The sequence below is a fragment of the Aptenodytes patagonicus genome, chromosome 1, assembly GCF_965638725.1.
Source record: "Aptenodytes patagonicus chromosome 1, bAptPat1.pri.cur, whole genome shotgun sequence".
In the NCBI taxonomy this organism is placed as follows: domain Eukaryota; kingdom Metazoa; phylum Chordata; class Aves; order Sphenisciformes; family Spheniscidae; genus Aptenodytes; species Aptenodytes patagonicus.
Genome location: NC_134949.1, coordinates 108,561,218 through 108,576,147, shown reverse-complemented (window position 1 = coordinate 108,576,147; position 14,930 = coordinate 108,561,218).

Sequence of the window (14,930 nt, the reverse complement as noted above, 5' to 3'; positions counted from 1 at the left end):
TATAGAGCCTCCTTCCTTCCCACACAAACACAATACGTGTCCAATTAATGGCGGAGAAAGAAGAGGGAAACCAGAGACATGATTTAACAGATATTTTCAATTAGGTCTTTTGTGAAGAACAATGACCAGGAAAAAAAAAAAAGTATCGTCTCCAAAGTCGGTAGCAACGAGACAGGTACGTTTAATACTAAGTAGGTTTCCACAGTTAACACCTGCCCCCAAAATCTCATCCGGGCAATTTTCTGGAAGGCAACCCGGCTGAGAACTCAGTTGAAAGTCTGCAAAAGTCAAGAACCTATAGCAAAATAATCTAAATTAACCTAATTCCCAGCAGTTGCACAGTGACAATTTATCTTAACACATACTAGTGTAAATCAGACATGTAATATGGAGCAGCTGTATCCAGGAGGAAGTTTCTGAACAGGTAGCTTTACATAAGCATGAAGTACTAAAAGTTTATCTAAGATAAACTCTTGAAAGAGTCCATAGTGTCACATAAAACTCATTCACAGTTCCTATTATTAATTTATACTACCACAGCATCTACAGTCTCATCCCAAAGGTCCTGGTTTTTATCGTACTACACGCTAAGTAAAAGCAAGATCTTTTCTCAAAGAATTTACTGAGTGATTTGTTGGCATGAGATTGGAATTACTTTCAAGCAGTAAAGAACATACAGGTTACTCTAAAAATGATGAAAATTACTGCAGTACACCATAGTCACATATTCTATGTATATGCCATAAATTTTAAAGGAAAAAAATGACACAGATGGTCTATTTCATTTATTTTTACTTTTTAGGAGGTAAAATATATTGATGTGGAGGGGTTTTTTTGTGGTCTGGTTTTTGGGTGGGAATTTTTGGGGTTTTTTTTGTGACCAAAGATTGTTGTGTCAGACCTTTTATTTTATGTAAAGATGATGATACTTTCTGTGTGTTTGGTATTCCAAACTGGTTCAAATGTCTGAATTAGGATTTTGATGGCATAGACTTCAGATATGTGATATGGGAGCAATCATACACGTTATTGTGTCATTTTTCATGGATTATTGCAGAAAAGTGGTATTGCATCAAGCCATTCTGTACAATCCTTGATATTATCTGTAAATGTGTTTTGGGGAAGGTTGTGTCTGAGGTTGTTGAGAAATTTCAGAAGAATTACTGCATATGGCAAATTGCACGTGTGCTTTAACAGTAGTGAGGCTCTACGCTCATAACAACTATCTGTACATGCACTTTCATATTGCAAAATATACAAAAACTTTAAAATAATCATTGCAATATTATGGAAGATACTATCATCAAATGAACTGCCATCTGTATTACTTTGGGCTTGGCCCAATATATATTAACGTCTGTGGATTCATGAGTATGCTGACTAATGAGTGAGAACCAAGTCTTAAACTCTAGCATTTCATTCAGCTAAGGGTGTATTTGGAACCCATACAATTCTCAGGTCAGAGCATGGCACTGAAGGAAACTAGGACAGACATCAATAATGATGACATTGCCTTACAACACCCTACAGACTATGAACAGTTCTCAAATGGTATATCCTTCTTATGACACAAATGATTTTTTTAGCTCCAATGGCAGATGTGTAACACTCGGCCAGAGTGCTATGCATAAACTGTTACTCAAGTGAGTGGAAATTCAACAATTATTTTAAGCATTTTCACCTCTGGTGACCTTCTTTCCCTCAGCAAGGAGCATGGTACATCCACAAAGACCTTCAGTCCACCTACCTACTGGAGTTTTGAAGCCATGGGAGAAAAAGAAACACTAAGAATAACTTTACAGCCCTGTCCTTGACAATTCTTTTTTCTCAAATCCCAACAGGTAATATTTCTACTGCAAACTCATAGCTAGATGCAAAGAAGTTGTAGCTTGTCCCCAAGTACAAGATGCAGCTTACTTCCAGATTTCCATTTCTTCCTGAGGTCGGGAGACTTACCTAACTTTGCCCAGGTGCTCAAGCTTTCCAGACCTATACAGTTCATTAGAGGAGGTGGTAGTAGGTTCATGAAGGGTGCTCACCCACAGAAGCTGGGACCAAGAGAGATTAGGAAAGTACGTGCAGCCAGTGATCATGAGGCATTGAACTTTTCCTCAGAGTACAGTAAAAAGCTGTTTTGTGACACCACCCCAGACACCACCTCAAATGAGTTTTTCATGCCACTGCTATTTAGTCTTGTGTTTCATACTGCTGAATGACTTGGATTTTTATTTTTATGTGTTTGTGCCACACTGCCTACTTCTCACTACAGGTAACAACTTCACTATTTTTCTTTTTGTTTTGATTGTGACTGAGTTTTTAGTTGCAAACAGTTTAAAACAAAATTATTTGGCAGCATTTTTGAGAATCCTGAATAGCTAGACTCTGCTACCAATACCAGGTATTTGACAAATTTCACCTTCATTGGGTAGAATAATAGAGCTCATTTCTAACGAGAGTAGCACCTCTCCTAAAGGTTTTTTACAACCCTCTATGGATACCGTCCCAAGTCTGTTACTACTTCTGTTCTGCCAAGAAGAATCCCTTGGTGGTGAAGCCCTGTCACACCAGCCACACTCAGCTGTTTGGCTGGGCTTCAGATTCTGTGTCTTACCCAAAGTTACCCTATGGCTCTGTACACTGTAATTTCACAGTCAGTTTTAAAACTCTGCCTCACAGCAGAAGGATTTTGCTGATATTTGCTCTTCTTATCCCAACTCCTATTTAGATCTGCAGTAACAGATACTCTTCTGCTTGTTTAGGGAGGTCCTGGGGCCATATGGACCCGAGAATCACCTCCTTACTGCCATGCTGACATCTCAGGAACCTATGCCAGGTCTTTGTCCAAGGACACACCATTCTGGCCATGAGAATGTGCTAATCATGAGCAAAAAAGATGATACAGTGCTCCTTTCCTGTGTCAAGAAGCAATCAGACTTCGGGACTGGAAAAGTCAGGTTGAACTAACTCTCTTCTCTGACTACATTCACAGAAGACCCAAGTTGTTCCAGGCTGGTAGACCACAAATGGAGACCTGGAATAATTTTTTTGGTTGGTTGGTTGTTTTTTTTAAAAAAAATCTTAATCTCACAAGACTGTAAGAGCTACCCAGGGTCCTTTTTTCCTCTTCAAAAATCAACAGGACGTGCCAGCTTATCTACAGCCTGAGAGCAGAAATACTCCCCCTTACTTCGTTGTATGACCTATATCTGTCCTCCCTCCAAACTGCATTCTTTGACCAGGTCTTAAAAAGAAAGACAGGACTGTACTAATGATGTACTAATAAATCCCAATCACCATCTGAATCTCAACACTCAGCATCCCAAGTTTGGACAGCTTATGGAAACCAAATGGATGTGTCTTTTTCCGGTGAAAGAGTGCTTTATGATTAAGAAAGGCTTCACTGGACATACTCAAGTGGACCAAGTAATATACATGGAAGTCATTATCACCCAGAGCGCCCTCTCTTCCTTTATGTCTGAATTGTCTTCTAATAGTTAAAAATGAAAGTGTAACAGTTCAGCTGAGGGTTTCTGCCAGCAATTTCAGACCTGCTGCCATCGACTGAAAGAGATCGTCCCTTCACTACACTTACAACTGCTCTCAAAAATTCAGTGGGGGTTTTCTGCCCTGAGACACAGACCCCATTCTCCAGTTGGATGATGTGTTGTTGGTACATGTCACAGTAAAGCCCACCTGCCCCCTCCTGAATCCTCAGTTGAAACTGGCCTTCCAAGTGGCTATTACTTCTATAAGGAAGGGAAATTTAGGGAAAATTAAGATTTTAATGACTGAGCCCCTTTTTACAATGTCCATTATGGGATAATGCTGAGCTCACTTTAGTTTCTTCCCTTAAGTTATCTCCAATTTTTACTTCATGTCAGGAGACTGATTCTTTTCCCCCTAAAACTGTTCTGATTGAATCCCAAAATACTGAAAAAAGCCTTCAAAAAACCTTTGAGTTTTTGTTTAGACAGAATTAAGTTATTTGTTTTCGTGGCAGAAAGATCCTTTCACGTGGTTTTCTCAGCTCAGAGAGCCTCTCATTGTAGGCTCTCAGGGCTGGCTGTGAGACAGCCAGGGAAAGCACCATCATTTTGCTCCACAGGAGCACAGCATCTCTTTCCCAAGAGGTGATCCCATGCTGATCGTCAACATGGACTTTCATTCTCACCTTTGCCAAGCACTACATAATTGCAAAGGAAACCAGGCACAATGCAGGTCTTGGCAGCATCATTCATTCATTCTTTTTCTCAGGTCTCAAAGACCTTCTTCTAGATAAGTTGCAAATGTAAGGTTTGTTCAGATAAAAAGCTTGTAGAGATGGAAGTCTCTACAAGCATAATCACTATGAAACTCCTAAGGCTGAAACATATCCCACTCAAATAATCTCCCACATGTACATTTGCACTCTGGAAAGAGTGTGTGTGTGTAGAGATATACACACACACACCCTGCTATGTATTTCTCTCTCCCAATAATGCATCTCAGAGAACCTCCAGTTCCTTCAGGAGTAAGCTTCACTTTTGCCTTTACTGCACATGGGGTGGGGGATCTTTAATTCTTTATTTCTGATACTACTACAATTTGCATCCTGTCACCCCTGTACGTTTTTGCACAATGTACTTGTATGTAAAAATTCCTCTGTCACATGTTTCATTTTTATGCAGAAAACCTAACTTCCCAGGTTTTAATTCCATAATTTTGTGGTTAGTTTTTACTGAGTTGGGTAAAAACTATAAAATAAATAGAAAGGAAACAGAAAACTACCTTCTGACTTGTTTCTATTTTGCCAATAACAGCCTTTTGCAGGTACATGATAAAACAATGGGTTGAGCATTTTCCAACTGCATTGCAGCTTTCCAAAGAGTCCCAGCTCTACTGGGGCTTTCAGCTGTATCATTCCTCTGTGTAAGGTATTTTCTTAAATTATTTTACTCCTGGCACACTCTGCACTGCTCAGCAGTCTTGCAACGCTGAGGAGTCTGTCATAACTGTTCCACATGAAGCATCCAAGCTCTGCCTGCTCAATGCTGTGTAACAAGAGCATCTGCAAAGCATAGCGGAGGCCATTTCATGTGCACACGGACTCAAAAAGATCCTTATTGGAAGAGCAAGTGCTCAGTTCCTCCCCTCCCCGTGTCAACTCAGTAGCACGCTTGAGCCTCAGCCCTCAGGCAGAAATACTCTGTCATTGCTGCACAGGCTACATTGGAAAGCTGGTCTGTGAAGTCCACAGTAACGGTGAGAGTAGCCCCACTTTCCTTAAATACAGATGCTTGGGCTGCTCCTCAGTATCACAAGTGCACTTTATTTTTCAAGGACTTGACTTCACAGAGTGAGCGATCCCAACGGTAGGTGGTATCAGTGGAAGTACTGAGCATCACGAAAAGGCAAGGCTGAGAGAGACTTCAGCACGTCTCGGAATGTGAGCATTAAATATGCCAATATTATTACACAACACCAGTGATCTGTGTAGAAATAAGCACCAGTGTTATAATTGCAGATGCCGTGTCATTTTTGCAAGATTTTAATATTTTCAGTAGTTCACAACTGCTCTAAAGATCTGCATCTTTACACAATTCTTCCCCTTATATTTACTATCCAGAAAGATTTTTAACTGAAATTACTATGCTCGTGATGTTACTGAAATACTAAAAAGACAGAGGGATATCATAGATTTGTGGTTTACTTTCCACACTGTAAATGAAAAAGACATCTCTAAGTACATTACACTGTGCATAGGGAAAAGAAAAAATCTTCTTTCTTAGGTGAGACATAAATTGACTAACTCGCTGTCAGTGTATGCCATGGATAGTTTCATCCACAAATGATGGAGAGGGAGGGAGGATTAAACATATTCAAGGAAGACACTTTCCCAGGGACCGGCACAATGCAATTCACTTTTAAAAACCTATAGAAGGCTTATCCGGTCTTGCTGCCAAAGTCTGGTTCGCTGGAGTCTGAGTAAAAAACATGTGCAATTGCATTAGAGCAAACAATAGCCTTAAAGCCTGATTTAGACCAAGTGGGACTACTTGATAAAGACCAAAAAGAATGTAAGATTATTTGTTTCTCCAAACCACCTGTCTTTAACGTTAGATCATCTCCGCAGAAAAGAGCCCCTGAACATACAGCACAGACATGATCTGTTATCTGCAGGGAAAGGTGCTGTTCCCACGGCTCTCAAAGAACAACCTGAGCCTTGTCAGCAACTCCCCATACAGGGAGCATTATAAAATATGTTTAAAATTATAGATAAGATTTACAAACTTACATAACACAGATATACCAGTTCCACGGGTTTGCTTCATGCTCCCAGTCAGGCTGGTGCTTCTCAAAATCTTACATATTGCACATACACTGCTGGAGGGAGACCCTGACACTTCATGGCAGTGGTCCAAGCTCGTTCCAATGCAACTCTAGTGAAAAGCAGTGTAGGATTGGGCTGCAAACAGTTATGACTTGGCCCAGCCAGTGGACCTATACCCGGCATGAAGTTAGCCAAATATGTGGGGGGAAAAAAAGTTATAGTTAACATCTTTAAAACATTAACAAAATAGTAACAATAATAACGATTTCACAATTGTTAAAGGCCAGCTTTAAAACTCAGATGCGGTATGGTTGACTCTTTTTCAGTTAATTCAGGATCACATAACATCCTTTTCGGTGGCAAAAATCTATTTTTCATTTAATTTTTCATTTGGAAAGTTGGAACTTTTCCATTTCATATACCTGGTTATGAATTTAAATCCACACAGTGCTATTTCTAACAACCTAACTTTTCAGTAAGCACTCTTATTTCTGTCCAAGTGACTTCTTTCATTTTTTTCTTATGTCCCTTCAGAAAAGGTGTCTGCAACACCAAGCAGCTTTTATCATGCAAACAGGGCTTTTGCTACAGTAGCCAGACCATAAATTCTTTCCGAGTTTTCCCTTTTATATTACAAGACAAACATTGCTTTCACAAAGCTTTTGTAAAATTCATGTACACTGAATACCATGTAAATGGTACTGTGAACCTTATAAATTCAACATTGCCTCGCAGCTTCAGAGTACTAACCTTTTTTTTATTTTTTTAAAAGTTAGTAAACTCCCCTCATGTCAGATGGAGTTGCAAAAACAATTATTAATATTTGACTTCATTATCTAGCTGCATGTAAGCTGAGTTTTCAATTATGGATCAAACTTCTGCAGTCAGAAGTCATATTTCTTGATATTTTCAGATTCAAAAATGTGTTCAATTACAAAAAACTACTTTCAAAAGATCAGATCATTCATCCATATGATATAGTATATATTTACTAAAACTTAGTTTAAAAAACCAAGAAAATCAGAGTAGTTTTGTAAGGATCAAACATTGCAAAGTGGTATCACCTGCTAAGGCTTTGATTTCACAGTACTTTCCTAAAAAGAGAAAAGCTCTCAGCATGGTACGTGGGCAAACAAATGATAGTTAGATATGTTTTGGTTTTTGCCTGCTGGATGGTAACATGAAATATTTGGAAAACCCTAACATTTAAAAGTTACTATAGCATAGAAATGAGTTACATTCACTTGTACTTTAAAGGTCCCTTCACATTCACATGGTACAAACATATACATCCCCTGCTTCTCAGTTTATACTTTCTTCAGCAAAACAGTTTCTCCCCAAATGCAGTTAATCAAAAAGTCATGTTTATTTAAAAAATAAATTAAAAAAATGGAAAGAAGGAGAACTGACCAGCTCCAAGTCTGAAATGTTACAGGAATGCCCCTTTGTAACCTGAAGCAACACAAAGACGGAAGGAAACAAAATGTAAAAGAATGAATGTAAGCACACCAGGGCAAAGAAAGTACAGCAAACGAATCAGACCTAAGAGGGAAAGCTTGTCAGGGTAAAGCTGCTAACCCAGATCCCTGAATTCATAAAACTGTCCCTAGAAAATACCTCGGAACCATCCAGATCGGCCATCCAAATACCTACCAACCTAATACTGAAATTCATCAACATTACATATAGCCTAAGACCACATCATCTAATCTCTGCAGCTTTGCTATGAATTAGTCCATTTACTATTAAAGGTGACAAGATCTGTCATAAAAACTATAATCTAGCTGGCAGTACAAGCTTTTCCCTATCCAAAGTGCAAAAATCTACCAAACATAACTTATTCTCAGAAACTGGCCTTATATAATTAAGCAATTGTATTAAACAATGAAAATGAGCAAACCCCCAAATATTTTTTCTTGAAAACATCTTTCGCTTCCCGTATCTCCAAAAGCAAAAATTCTTTTTAATTCCCAGAGAGGGCATCGAAGACTAGCCTCACTACCTTTCAAAAGGATTTCAGAAATTCCCTTCTAGAGGTCAAAAATCCTGAAAGGATCAGAGTACATTTAAAGGCTCAAAACGTTCTTCCATGGCTGTTTATCACAGTGAGATGCCTTTAGCATTACAGCCTGTGCTGCCTTTGAACAACATACACCTTCTGTTATTTTCCTGGGAAGACATATTTCATGATCGGTTTTACGCCCATTTCCAGCTCTTGGTGGATCACAGCAAAGTCTCTGCTATAGCAAGACAATCCTTATAAGCATCTTCACCCCTTTCATCCCACATAGTGAAAGAACGTGTTTTATCATATATTCTTTATGTGACCTCATCTCCGACTCTTTACAGTTAACTTGATTAGAAAGAATACCAAAGAAACTTTGGTAGCCTAGACACTTATTATAAGCTGCCATCAATTTCACATGGTTCACAGCCAGAGGCAAATGCGTGCCTCATCTGCCCATGCCTCTCTAGAGAAGCCTGAGAAGCATGAAGTAGGTAACAATTGAAATCACATTCTGGGACACTATTTAATACTTCTGCCCATTGCTCAGCTTTATTGGAAACTTGGGACAAGGATAAGTTAAAACTCAGAAAATGCACTGAATAATGAGGATTCTCTTTTTTTTCCTCCTCCTTCTCCCTCTGGCATAACAATCGCCCTCTGATGTGCTCATCTGCTTCCTTCCTCTGCTCCGTGCCTCCTGTCCCTACTCCCCACTCCTCCCTCATTACGTGTCACAGGAAAGAGGAACAGGTTGATATGTTCTAAATTATATTTGGATATCTGACCAGCAGAACTGATGAACACTTTTCAGCTATAAAGTGGTTCCAAAACTAAAAGCAAAATCTTCAGTTTCAACAATTTTGGCATAAAATAAATGAAATCAATGTATTTAAATAGAAAGTTTCAGCTTTAATGAAAAGTCATTCAGAGTTTCAGAAATGATATCAAAGGCCTCACCTAATGCTCTGGGCATCTTTGATGAGCTTTCATAAATCAAATACTTTTTTTTTTCCCCATTATCTGAGGTTGCATTAGATAAAATATTCAAAGCTTTTTGATCTGCAGTATTACCAGTGCTGTTTAATGCAGATAGTACAGATAGCTTATATAGAATAAATTGTGGGAGAAAAGCTTTCCAGTCAAACTGCAACTTAAGACATTCACTCTTTCGGGATTAATCCAAATTTGTGATAATTTATAGAATTACAATGTTACCTAATAAGATTTACAGTAGTAAAGGCACAAGATAAAAGTGAAGTATTTGGATTTTTCTAAATTTAATTTGAAACTTATGAGGTTACTGCCTTTTATTTTTTAAACAACTCTAATGCTTCAGATCACAGCTTATAAAGACACATTTTGCTCTTTCTTATCAAGATAACTGTAACGTTCATACTTCATCCTGAAAAATTACCTATATTCATCTAGGTTCAGTCTAATTAAAATGACAGCAACAATCAAGTAAAAAAAAAAAAAACCCACCCCCAAAACCGGGCTCTGAAATACATTCAAAATACTAGGGTTGGACTTTGATATCCTCACTGAGCAGTATGTTAAGCACTGTCAAAATACTCCAAAAACACTACTCGGTACAATTACAGCTGGCAAGATGTGGGCTAAATGGGACTTTCTAATTTGTTAAAATGATTAGTGATAAGAACTCAATTATTTCTGTATTCATGCAGCTAAGTGATAAAATAATGCTGCTTTCTTTCATTAACAGTGTAAAATAAAGGTCATCAGCTGGCTACAAAGATCAAGACCTAAAAGAGACTATTATATGAGCTCCCAGAAAATCCTACTCATCTATATTCATACCTGAACTTTGCCTGCACATGCTGCATTGATGAATATTAGTGTATTAGACAGACAAACATCATCAGCTCAACACCGTCAGTAGTTTTGAGTTTCATTACCAAACAAAACATCTTGCGAGCAAAGTGATTTCATTAGCATATTCAAAACACTGACTGGCTCAGTCTGAAGGTCATTTAAAATTCTTTGAAATACGAGACAAAATTTTAATTCTTAGATCTCACATAACATTTAAAATGCAGTATTCTTTAGGAAAGTATTTCATAACTCTCACTAAAAATTTAATCCCCACAACTCGATTAATCATTACCAAGTAGCGTTAAACCTGAAAAGTGCAGCTTCTCAGTAAAAGGATAATCATCGTGGTATAGCACCGCTTCGCCCTTCGATATCTCCTTTCATCTAAAGACCTCTTTGTTGTCCCCAAAGGTATTGTTTCCATTTTACAGGTGAGGAAACTGATGTGTTAGGCAGTTCACCCAAGAGAATACAAAATCAGTGGCCAGCCTAGGGATAGCAGCCAAATCTGTCAATGACATTTTGATCAATGCTTCACTTATAAAACTAAACAGATTTTAAATGTATTCCTGTGCGCTGGGGGAAAGCCTAAAATGTTTCACTAGGTGGACACAAGGACTTAAAAATTCCACTTGCACTTTCCAGGGTGTGTCCCAGGGCAAAGGACCACACTTGTCCATTCTCCAAATTCAGAAGCCACTCTCCAAGATCTGAGCTGATTCAGTCTCAATACAAGTTGGCAGGCGAGAGATCATCCTCTCATTTCAAATATAAGTGAGCACAGGGGTTAGCAAGAGGATGCTTTCTGATTTTTTTGAAGGTAAGTAGTAAAATTATCTTCTTCATATACACACTCCTCTTAAAATATTGCTCAGGTAGAAGTTGGAAAGTAGGAATCTTCCCAAAGCAAAACACAACTAAACTCAAACAATAATGATGGAGTGATTGTCATAAACAATTGGCGTGGGACTATGAGAATTGCTTATTGTTTGAAAGCGTTTGAACGTGTTCCTTTCTCCCCAGTGCAAGTATTTTAATGCTTCTCAATGGAACTGCATCTACAGCCCTTTCACAGTACCACTGCTCTGCAAACTAGGGCCTTGCTCTCCTTTTAAAAATGCCTGACCACACAGGTACTGTGCTTACGGAAACCATGCTGGGAGGCAGGCACAATAGGGCTTTGAAATTTCCTTTTAAATCACAGCACTACATTTTAATCTGACAGCATACACATGTAACACATGGCGAGAACCTTCTCACTGTACCGGCAGGTGTGCTGGCCTGAAGGAGCAGATATTTAAATAAAATACCATGCCATTTTCCAGGTGTTCAAACAAACAAGCACAACTCAAACATGTATGTGAGAGGAGCGAAGCAGGAGAGGGGACTTCTTTACAGGGAATCACCCTGGGCAAATGAAACCCCAAGTTTAGCTCAAAGGCATTTAGACCTTTGAAATGCTCACTTTCTTCCCATGCAAGGAAGTCCTGCGTTTAGGCCATGGGCGGGGAGAGCAGCAGTAGGCTGCAGGTAGGGAGCATGATTCTCAGCACGGCTCCATTGTGGGTGACCTCCTATGCTGCGTACTATACCTGAAGCTGTCATGCTAACGTGGTGGCCTTCCTTCGGCTCCACCACCATTAGGAAGAGGCAGTTGGCCAGCCACCACCTTCCCCTGGGGCTGTTGGTTGGCCTGTGGGGCCAGCAGGCAGCTGGGGAATGTCAGCACGAGACACGGCCACCTGGGAATTCTTGCATTTCTCATGCAAGGTGCAGCAGTCGGATAACTTTGTAGGAATTCTCTTTTGGAGGGTGATTTCTTCCCCTCCAGAGCAGTCAAACACTCCCCAGCTTGTTATTCCCCAGTGCCTGCAAAAACCCCTCAAGGAACATCTAGAGGATCCTTCCAGGCGATGCCCTTCACCTTCACCCACCAGGCCATGACCATCTTGGGACCGCACAGCAGCTGCAAGAGCTGGGCTTTTAAGGGAGTCTCCATTAGGACACTCTTGCAAAAGATGCATTAAGTCAGGGGGGACTCCCATAGTACGGAGCACAATACACCCAACCTAGGGACTTTAAACATGATTTTTCTCCACGCATTCCTTCCTATGAGGAGAGGGAGTCACTGTTGCAGCCTCCCTTGCATAGCAAGGATGGGGTAGGGAAGGAACAGGGTGCACAAGCTGACCACTGTTCTCTACACCTTTTACACCATTTACCATGATATTGCAGCGGCTGAGGGGAAATAAGGAAGGTATTGCTAGGAAGACATAAGCCAGTCCTTGTAATAACTTAACACCAAGAAACACAAATAGTATTCTTCATAAGTCACTGTCAAACTATTGGGTTTCTTTTACAAGAATAATTATCCATGTGTAATGTTGAATAACACGTCAGTAATACAGAGGATTCTGTGCAGACTACATACTCCAAGAGGACTATACCCAAGAAATACTACCCTTTCCTACACGCGCTACCTGGGCAAAGGGTGTGATTATACAGAAATGAAAGGAACTCCTTATCCACATAACACAGCCTAGGAAGGAGCGATGGAAGAGCGCTAACAGAATTCCCTTCCCCATTCACCCTCTCTGGCTCAGATCTGTACGACTGAGTATTTTCAGAAGCAAAGTGGAAGCTAGCACAGAGAGATGGTTTGAAAACAACATCTTTGAGCTCAGCATGGTCTCAAGGTCTACACTGATGATGGTGCCATATCTCCACCACTGCACTATGAAATACATTTACAACCATAATTGTGGACATCAACAGTTCAAGCGAAGAAAAAAAAAAAAAGAAAAAAAAGAAAAGGAAAAGACCATGTTTACTGATCTTTCCATAACACCATCCATTATAAACCACAAGAAAAACCTCAAACCAAGCATCTACGTCAAACATGTTACCCTGCAAAATGAATTTCGTTTGAGTGCATCTTCCCAACACCCTTTGGTTGACCAAACAGACGAGGAAATTTTTCCCTTTTCTGTCACCTGGTTACTTCTCTTTGTTGTTTCCTCCTCTCTTCAGACCCTGCTTCTCCCCCGGCTTGGAACTGGCTACAATTCCCTTTTCTATGATCCCTCCAGCTACTCAGTTGACTCAATCACATGGTGCAAAATCACTTGCATTAGAGGACACCACCTTTTTCTTGTTGTCCAGTAAAACTTAACAGTTGAACAAAAATATACAATGTATTAAAAAAGGAGCTGGCACGTCTGAAAGAAAGCCTGTTTTAGCACAATTGTTCAGAGATAAAGTACAATCTAACCTTTTATATTTAACTGGAAGTTAATTTGGGAGGTATATTACTGTTTCCTCAATGAAAATAAGAAAGTAACAAAAACCCCAGCACATTCCCTGTCACAAAACTACAGTAAAGGTGAAAACCACCAGAGTTTTCTCTACCAGTTGGCATTTACTAGAAGCAGATCATAGTAATACCACCATATTCAAATTACTTTTATTTAACAGTAGCGTTATTAACAATAAGTTGATTTCTTCCAGAACTTCCTTTTGGATTGTCTCAGACTGACTAAATAGCTACCTTCCCCACAGGAGAGAGGCTTCATTAGATCTGAATAAACACCAGGTTTCGATTTTCAGTCTTGGAGTTGTTTAAAAAAGCTTGGTGAACTATCTGACTGTTCCTTGCCAGAGAGCACGCAGGCATCTGCCCCCCTGTTTGCACCATGTACCCCGACACAGAGCGAAAGGAACACAAAATCAGATCGCTCATCTCTATTCCAGGGCACTGAGAGCATGAAGACTTTTCCAAGGAAAAAACACATTTGATTTTTTTAACATCCCCATCCTGATGTGATTCACAGCTATTGTTATTTATTCCACTATAGAGCTTTCATGCAGATCATCAGCCAAGCAATCTGGATGATGAATTAAGTCCTTACAATGAAATTCTACCACTCTCAGCAACTGTTTTATTCTAGCCTGAAGCAAATCACCTTTGAGTTCACAAAAACTTTAACAGAGAAAGCTAACTAAGAAATATGGCATTATAGAAAAAAAAACATATGCCGCTAGTAATGCCTATGATAACCTATCATCTCCACATAGTAAACGCAGTACCTGAGCGGAAGATTTCCACAAAGCCATCTCTTAATCTTTTTCTTAATCCAACACTCAGACTCATCTTCATGTTTGCAAAACATAACCACTTGTTCTTTTTTCCCCAAACTGTTGAAAGCACGTCCATAACATCTACAGAATATTCTTCTAAATGAATAGCATGATGTATTCCCAATAGCAAGCCATTTTTCAAGAGGTAACAAACTTTATATAGAGAATAAATAAATTTATAAAATGAATACTTCATATCTAAAGAGAGAACTAATTGATATTACTAAGTGCCTCCACCTGTCAGAGGATTTTATTAATAGCTTAGCTTTAAATAATCATTCTTAGGTAAAGATTGCTTATTTATTTTTCACTATTTACTCAATGGTTAAGAATGATATAAACCAGTAAAATATCACAGTAGGTGATGTCTGTTTCAAAAGTATCACCTGTAGTGAAAAATACTAGAGAGATATTAGAAAGGAGGTATATGCTGACACAAAATTATTTGCCATAAAAGAGGTAGGCAAGACACCATTTTAGTGTATGTTTGGATTTAAACACATAAATAATCCAGTAAGATTTTCCATGTTCTTACATTAAACTACATTAAAAATAAGACCATTATTCTAATAGTAGTTTTGGCAGCATACTTGGCTCTCACTGCGGGCCTGTTGACTCTCAGAAGGTAACATCCGCAAGATC